Source organism: Phyllobates terribilis, unplaced genomic scaffold (assembly GCF_046119375.1).
Source record: "Phyllobates terribilis strain yellow unplaced genomic scaffold, ASM4611937v1 Scaffold_5__5_contigs__length_657084704, whole genome shotgun sequence".
In the NCBI taxonomy this organism is placed as follows: Eukaryota; Metazoa; Chordata; class Amphibia; order Anura; family Dendrobatidae; genus Phyllobates; species Phyllobates terribilis.
In genome coordinates this window covers 412,012,328-412,021,525 of record NW_027362765.1, presented here as the reverse complement: position 1 = coordinate 412,021,525, position 9,198 = coordinate 412,012,328, and the positions used below count along the sequence as shown (strand labels likewise).

General features: G+C 48.5%; 1 protein-coding gene across 2 annotated transcripts in view; it reads left to right on the top strand.

Moving 5' to 3' along the window:
- The first annotated feature begins 4,525 nt into the window (after positions 1-4,525).
- Positions 4,526-9,198, top strand: part of ZRANB1 (zinc finger RANBP2-type containing 1) — a 49,558-nt gene continuing 44,885 nt past the window's right edge. For both annotated transcript variants that reach the window (XM_073685133.1, XM_073685132.1), the window contains exon 1: positions 4,526-4,761. The gene's annotated coding sequence lies outside the window, so the exon portion shown is untranslated. The remainder of the gene's footprint in view (positions 4,762-9,198) is intronic.

Sequence of the window (9,198 nt, the reverse complement as noted above, 5' to 3'; positions counted from 1 at the left end):
ATCTTACGCTGTTCCTAATGTCTGGCATGTAAAACACCAATCTTGAAGAGTCGGAATTTTTTTCCAGTATCGACACCACTGTGGATCATGACCTCTATCTTGTATCTTGTCACAGTCTCTAGTATTGTTGCAATGTAACCCTTTATCTGAGAAATGAGATCCCAAGGAGCCAGAGACCATCACAATTGCCAGTTGAGTTCTGTATAAATGTTTTCAAATATTATAATGGCGGCACTTTCAATTGCTAATGGATAAGCTCCAAAGACCATTCAGTGTTCAGTCAAAAGCGTTCATTGTTCTTAGTCCAGAAATATTTTCTTGGGAAATATGTAAAGGTCACGCAAAACTATTCACTGTTTCGTAAGCTCTTAAATTTGAGTAGTAATTGATTTTTTTTCTTTGTCATGGGGTAAATTCCAGACATTACAAATCTTCCCATGTACACAACGCAAAGTATCTCCAGGCAGTCGCCAGCAATAAGTTGCTCTTGCTGATCTGTCCTCAGATAATTCTTCTATATGGATTGATTTAATAAGAGCAGCTACTAGCAGCGAGGGCCTCCTTATAGAGATCAGGATATTTTTACTATATTGTCATCAGTTGAAATTGGGAAAAGTTAATACCAACTAGAAAACAACAGGAAAAGATAAATGGCTCTCTCTGGGAGAAGAAGAGATATAAGGGTCATTTTCAAGACAGTAAATTACAAATAGGGGATAACTTAGTGATCACTGAGAATCCGACTACCGGGACCCCCAGAGATCCCATCCTGAATTGAGCAGAGGTCTGCATGCTTGACTTCCACTCCATTCATTGTCTATGGGACTGCTAGACATAGCGTCACTATTTCCGGTGTAGATAATAATGGAATGAAGGTCAATCATACGCACCTCAGCTCCATTCATCGACTATGGGACTGCTAGAGAAAGCTCCAATATTTCCGGCAGTCCCGTAGACAATCATGGAATGAAGGTCGAGCGTATACACAGCTTTGCTCCATTCAAAACGGATCTAGAGAGCTTTCAATGTTCTCGTAGATAGCGGGGAATCCTGGTCCCAAGTGGTCAATAAGTTATCCCCTGCCTTGTGGACAATGGCCACCAACATCAGATCAGTGGAGGTCACCCCACTGATCCACTGTTTGAAGTGGTCACGGCGCTCTGGAAAGTGAGAGCTGCACCCCTTTTGTTGTTTACCGGGCACGACTCTGTGCATGGAAGTACAATTACATATGCTGACGTTTTTCTTATATCAAGTCAGGAGGGGCGTGGGACATAGTGACTGTTGAATAGAACGGCACCGCCCTATTGACAATTGAGGGATAATTAGCACATAGCGTGTGCACTATTGTGTATGTTAAGGATCCCCAACCTGTAGCTCGCGGGCCCGTGATGTGTGGCTCGCGGCTGCCTGCCAGCTTGGTGCATTAGCACCAGGTGTACACAACAGCTATGGGGAGCAGATCTTTAGATGGTGACTTTTGTGTGTGGCCCTGCACAGAATAGCAGATCTGAATGGGGGTAAGATAGGAAACCCTGGAGCTTGGCACACTGCCGTGGTGTGGTTACAGTGTAAAAGCTTTGGCTATCATTATACCGGTAATGGAGGGTTTTGGTTGTCACTACAGTGGATGTGGCTCGAGGCCCTCTCTCAGAGCTAAATGTGGCTCTCAAGGTCAGAAAGGTTGGGGACCTCTGGTCTATGTAATGTGGGGCAATCTCTTTGCCATTGTATACCATTGGGAATCTTACAAAGAAAAGTTTTTGCGGAAACAGTTAGTGGTTCCAACTCGTCACTTGTGACATTGATGTGGTAGTGAGTAGAGTGATGGGTGTTCGGGCTCATGTGTCACACAGTGAGAGGGCGAGTATAAGGCCTGAGTTAGCTCAGATCAGGACCGAGTTGATGAGTGTGTACCACATGGGAATATACACCGAGGCCGGCGAGTAGTGTCCCCGAGACGGAGTTACTGCCCCCACTGTTCCCAGGAAGAGGAAACAGAGTGTGACAGCAGAAGGGAGAGTCCTGTACAGCAGAGTGACATGAGATGGCCCTCTAGACTGACGGTGAGATAACGGCCAGCGCCTGAGGGGCAGAAGCCAGGAGAGGCCCACGAGCAACCTAGACAGGTGGGGGCGGTAGACCTATTGGGATTCCAGTAAGATGGAAATGAAGTAGGTCTTATTGTAGAGTGTCCATTGCGTAAACGTGGAGAGAGTGATGGCGGCATCTCTGCAAACCATACAGGCAGTGGTGGAGGTCGGTGTAACCTCACTGGGGCAGCGGATCCGTCTACAAGCAAGGGAGTGCTCCAGCGTTGTTTTGTTCTCATGCGCCCTTCTAATTCATACACTCCCATACTGGATGACATTGACAATAAAATCCAAGCAGTTTGTAAAGCTCCAGTGTCTTATAGGGGAGGCAGTTTCTCCATTCTTGCATCTTATAAGTATAATGTTATAGTAGCGGTACAAGAAATTAACACGACAAGGTGTACCCAGTCAGGACAGTCCTATCCTCTAATATTAAAACCTCGCCTTATGTCAGACGACCTCAATGTAGATGGGAGCAGAGCATGACCGTGGCCCGACTGTTCAGACACCTGCCCAAGCGAAGCCATATGGATGAAATGTCTAGCTCAAAAAAAAGGGGGCAGCCATGTCCCTGTATGTACAAAGTACAAGAAACTACAACAAAACCAAAGAAATGAGCCGGAGCACAAGTTGGTACACTTGCAATGTATAAGAGCACGTTCACACTGTTGCCATTTCACAGACAAAACCCAAGATAGAAACAAAGATAGAAACATTTCATTTATATAGCTTCCCATGGGCAGGTGTCTGAATAGCCAGACCCCGATCCTGCTCTGCCCCCTCTTACATTGAGGTTTTAATACTAGATTTAGGATAGGACTGTCCCGATTGGGTTCACTTTGACGCTGGTGGGATGGCTTTTACGATTTTTTTAATCAAAGCAGTGTTTACTAGGTGTCCTATGTTATTTACATGTACTATAACTATTTACTTATTACATTGTATTTGCTCATTTTGTTTCTATCTTAGGCTTTGTCTGTTAAATGACCACAGTGTGAACATGCTCCTATATGTTGCACGTATGCCAACTTGTGCTCCGGCTCATTTCTTTGGTTTCGCTGCCTGTTATTGTTTGAAGTCACATAAACAACAATGCAGCCAATCAGTGAGCTGTGCCTGAGTTGTCAGGGCGAGCCGCTGAGCTAAGCGATTGGCTGCAGCGCTTTCGATGTGACAACAGACAATAAGGCTGTGGTAGATGGCCATATAACACGGATGACAATCGCATCGCAGTGAACGCTACTGACCGGAGCGTGACAGCTGCATTGTAATGCAGTCGCCGTCTGTGTTATACGGCCGTCTGACTGCGCCCTAACAGGCATTGGGAATCATCGCTGGACCCGGGGAGGAGGGTAAAGCACAGTTTGTTTTTTTTAAAACGAACTGAAGTCACATAACTGTAAAAACCAGTGGAGCAGACACCAGAAGTGATTTTGCCGTGACAAATTAAATTGCCCATAACAACCAAATTTTATTTTCCCTAGTGATGATGACCGCTGATCATCGCTATGGGCAACCGCTCCTATTTTCTTTTTAGAAATTGCCCAAATTTATCTGGGCACATACATACGGAAAGCAGGGAGCCGTAACGCCAGCCATTGCTGCAGTCACCCCGCTTTACCAGAGTGAGAGCGGTATAAAGGGGGTATGTGATGGGTTCATTGCTTTATTACAGAGCTGTGTGTACAGCAGGGCTGGGCCTGCTCCTCACATCCGTCACCTCAGTCTCCCCACAGTCTCCTCACTCCCGTCTCCCCACAGTCTCCTCACTCTCGTCACCTCAGTCTCCTCACTCCCGTCTCCCCACACCCGTCACCTCAGTCTCCTCACACTCACCTCAGCCTCCTCACTCCCGTCTGCCCACAGTATCCCCAGTCTCCTCACACCCGTCACCTGAGTCTCCGCACAGTCTCCTCACACCCGTCACCTGAGTCTCCGCACAGTCTCCTCACACCCGTCACCTGAGTCTCCGCACAGTCTCCTCACACCCGTCACCTGAGTCTCCGCACAGTCTCCTCACACCCGTCACCTGAGTCTCCGCACAGTCTCCTCACACCCGTCACCTGAGTCTCCGCACAGTCTCCTCACACCCGTCACCTGAGTCTCCGCACAGTCTCCTCACACCCGTCACCTGAGTCTCCGCACACCCGTCACCTGAGTCTCCTCACACCCGTCACCTGAGTCTCTGCACAGTCTCCTCACACCCGTCTCCCCTCAGTCTCTGCACAGTCTCCTCACACCCGTCTCCCCTCAGTCTCCTCACACCCGTCTCCCCTCAGTCTCCTCACACCCGTCTCCTCACGCCCGGCGCCGCCGCACATCTACTTGTTGTTATTATTATTATTTTTGCTCTAATGCCGCTGTCATGACGTCACCTCACAGCCGCTTAAGACGCGGCTTCCTATTGGCCGCCAGCAGCGCGCAGCTCAGCCAATCCCATGGCTCGCCGGCCCCGGGTGCAGGGTGACGTCACGCAGTTCCCGTCTGCTTTATTTTGCTTCTTCGGTCTCCGGAGCCGCCATTACAGGAAGAAAAGAACCGGACCGAGTCGAGCTGGAGAACTCCGGAGCGGGACAGAGCTGGGGGGACCGGACAAGCGGAAACGAGGGGGAGTCCGGTCCCGGGGGAGATGAACTGGGGAGGGAAGCCGGCAACGGGATAAAGCCAGGTGAGCGCCCTACTCTGCACAATCTGCTCTCCGCACTCCATTAGTCACTTCCAGGCACCGGAATCGCCTTCTGTGTAGCCAGCGGCGGTTGTAGAGGCCACAGACGTACTGCGCATGTCAGTAATTAGAGCGTGAGCTCTTCTGCCCGGCACCTGTGGTCTGATAGCTCCTCCTGACAGCTGGGGGGCGCTATAGCCCAGATTATGTGTGCTCTTCACCCTCCACAGTAATCCTCACAATGGTGGCAGATAGAAGTCCTTGACTTGCCCTCTCCCATCCTGGGAGGGTTGTATTCAGCCCCTTCTCTGTATTTGGGGGACCCCCATTATAGCAGCTTTTGCCCACCTCCCCAGACATGCAGGCTTACCCTTGGTCCGGTCTCTTTAAACAAACATGGCTATACAAGGGTTAATTAAGACCCTCCCCTTCCTTGTGTTCCTGGCCTCTGACTGAAAAGGACTTTGTGTCACCAGCCAATGGGAATGGAGAATAGCGACATTGATTGGCTGAGAGCTCTTGAGTGACAGGTAGTGGCTCCTCCTCCTAGTGTCCGTTTCAGTCGGATGTCAGGCGCTTTGTATGACTGGTTCTGTATCTGGGTGCTATGAACCTGGCATTAGTGCGTCATTGGTCTTGGCCTGCAGTTTGGCGTGAGGGCAGCACGATTAACTTGCTGGGCACAGACCAGTCACGTGTGAAGTCCACCACTATGGGAAGAGATTATGTCAGTGACCGCTGCAATCAATCCCTACCCTCACCAGTGTTGTCTGCTGGGATCACCAAAGTGACTGATTGGTGGGGGATTCATTGGATCAGTAATTATTTGATTAGGGAATGGGCTAGGCCTGCCTAGAAGAAGAAAAAAGTTTTTTTTTTTTTTTTTATGAAGGCACATTTCTGATTTCAGAAAACCCCAGTCCTTCTACTGCAGATTGTCTTTAAAAAACAAACAAAAATAAAGCCACTTTTATTCCCCCCTCCCTGGGCTCAGTGCTACCGTTTCTGTTATTGCCTGCAGAGCTGATGTCACAGCACTGCAGCCAATCAGTCAGCTCAGCGGCTCTGCCCGAGTCAACGGCATGAGCTGCTCAAAGCCGCTGAACTGACTGACTGCAGCTCTTCCTTCATGATGTCAGTGCTGCTGACATTAACAGACACTGGGAGTGGCGGCGGGGACTCGGAGCTGGACCCGGGGAGGGTGAGTAAAGTGCACTTTGTTTGTTTTAAACAGTCAGTGGTTTTCCGAAACTGGGGGGCTCCTTTTAAGCTGGCTAGCCATACACATTAGATGGGGGGTGGGCTGTATGATTGTTTGGCTGACCGCGATCTCTTGGTTAGACCGAGCATTACTGTGTTCGCCATAAGAGAGGCACTGACTGATGAGACGAGCATTCCTGTTTTGTGGTGGTGGGGATTCGGAAGAGAGAGCTGTTGGAAGGGCAGCACGGTGGGGCTCAGTGGTTAGCACTGCAGCCTTGCAGCACTGGGGTCCTGGATTCAAATCCCTCCAAGGACAACATCTGCAAGGAGTTTGTATGTTCTCCCCGTGTTAATGTGGGTTTCCTCCCATACTCCAAAGAGGGAATTTATATTGTGAGCAAAGCGCTGCCAAATATGCTGGCACTATATAAAAATAAAGATTATTATTATTATGATGATAGTTTGTGCTCAGAACAAAAGGATCATATGACAGACTCTGTCGGGGGGCTGCCTTACATGTCAGATGGGCAGCTGATCCCGCCAAAATTGGAGAGTTCGGCTGACTTTTATCTAACGTGTATGGCGCTTTTAGAACTGTTGATGTTGGAAATGACCGGGTGTGCCATAAATGTCCGATGCATCACCTTTCTCGAACAATCCCGATGTTATTCCACCAGGAATGGAGAGGTGGAAAGCAAATGCGTGGCTCTCCAATTTTACTTGAATGGGTCTTAAAAAAAATAAATAAATAAATAAAAATTTGCCTATCCCTGAACTTGAGGTGGATGTGGGTCAGGCGTTTATGGAATTTCCTATGAATATGCCATTAATATTTAAGATGGAAATGCCCCATTTTATCAGTGGGGTTTTTTTTGTTTGTTTTTTTTCCTGGGGGTGGGTAACGCATGCTAGAGAACTGGTGCAGCACAAGAGGAGCTTTGGAGAAGAAAGTGGGACGTTGTCAGATGCTAAAAAAACTTGTCTGACTTGCGTCCCCTTATCTGTGGTCTAATGTTCACTTATTTCATATACGGGCTCCGTCCATGGTGGTAAAAGCTGTAATTGTGGCAATAACAGCCGGCAGCTCTGTGTATAAGTGTTCATGGTGATGTAACGATTCCCTCGGTCAGCGGTTTATTACCGCGCACATGAAGGTTATGGCTGCCCATGTGCCCCTTTATGAGGGTGTGAGCTTTGCTGACTAGTGAGGTTCTTCTGCTTCATGCTCCTATTTACTCCCTGCATGAGACGAGCGCTCGTCAATCATCTGCACATGATGCAGCCCAGGCTGAACAGCGGCCGGCGTTGCCTACCATGACATGGAAACACATGAGGGCAAAGCAGAAGTTCCTCCTGGCGCAGATTTGGGGATTAGTCACTTCCACTTAGAATAAAACGTATATTGTTTAGTATGGAGGGATGACGTGTAACCCTAGAGTACAATGCTGGGACATAGGAGCTGGCGCTCAGCTGTCACCGTGCCCTGTGTTGACAGCCCCGTGTACAGCAGGGGTGGGGATGTTGTCAACACAGTGTTTTCTGCAGTTTCCATCCAGTCTGACCTTTGTATAAGAGAATTAGCCGCACATTGTGTGACCCCTGCACCCGCCTCTGTTATGGCAGCTGCTAATGGCCAGTAACCCACAACCACCATCGTGCCCCTGGAGGTCTGAGCGCTGCTTTGTGATTAGTTGTTTTTGCTGCGCCGTCTATGTTGTGATTGTCTCGTGATTCAACCGTCACTGCAGTCGGATATTTACAGCGTGCCGTGATCTCATTTTGATGCATACGTTATTGGAGGTGACACACTACAATGTGGCGGCTGATGCCTGTCTGAATATATCTTTAGTAGGTGTCATCACCAGTGCTGGTCTATGACTCTTAGCGTGACACTTCTCCTCCTGGGAATCTTTCGGCTTCTTGGAAACCTGGGTGACAACCATTATGCAGAAGGTAGTTTGAGCGGCTTCTTCTCTGGAGACCCGCAGGTGCAGACACCTGGCTGCAGCGGGGATCGTACAGCCGCGTGGTGTTTCTACATGTCCTCAAAGTCAGGATAGCTTCAGCCTATGTTTGTGACTCCAAAATAAGGAATTCAGATTTATTCCAAACAGATCCAATTAGCAAACGGAGTCCAAAACGTGTCTGGCTTCAAAGACGTGCCCTGCTGGAGAAAAATCTCAATGCAAAGTTGCATGTTTGCTAATTGACGTCTATGGCAACTGAAATATTCCCAACGCGATCCGGATTAATGGAGAGAGCCACAAATGCGCTGAGACCTCTCCGCTGACTGAAGGGGGTCCCAGCCTCGACGTAGGTGCGAGTTCCTCATCTATCTGTCATTAATGGATTGCCCTATTGTGGATGTGTCATAAATGTTCCAGATGATAATAACTCGTTAATTGCTTGGAAGTTGCGCTACCGGGTTACTATGGCTACCATCTATACTATAAAGACTTAGACGACTTCTTCTACTACATCTGTGACATAAGTGTAATAAAGTCTGACACTATGGAAATGGCTCTTGTAAATCAGCCTGTGAAGATAAAGGGTCAAAATCCATAAAAATGAACTTATCAAAAGGAACCTTTGCACTTCTAGATCAGTCACCTGTTTGCCAAGAGGTCAGGTACGTTGGAGGGAAGTGAACACTTTTGGGGAGACAAGCTGTCCAACTAATGTATATGGAGAGGAGAGAAGGATCGGACATGTTAGATTTCAATATGCCCAATCCCCCAGTTTTTATACAGGAGGTTTCTGGCATGGTCTTATTCCCCTTTCCCAGTATATGTTTATGGGGTTGAAAAGAGGAATGGTAGCGGGTATCTAAGCCTGACTTGAGCTAGAATAAAACATCAGATAGTTGTCAGCCGCATCCTCGGTCGGTCGGCGGCTGTCTTTCTCCCACTACACTTGCACTCTTGGTGGCACAGGCTCATCTCCGCTGGGAACTAAGGAATCGGGCATATCAATTCTGCATGCCCAGTCCTGCTTCCCCCTTTATATCCATATGCAGCCCTTTTGGGAGGGCTATTTGATGTTCCTCTCTTGAGGCTCTGTGTCCATTGCGCTCAGCTTCTCCATTCAGTAGAGTTGCTATTTACATGGCTATTCTTGGCAGCAGAGGTCAGGCGTGTTGGTTGACATCTCCAGTGAGTTAGTGAGCGCGTTTCCAGCTCTCCCTTGGCTGCGGCAGGGGTGTGGAGTCGCACTGCCCTGTAATATGGTGACTGAATT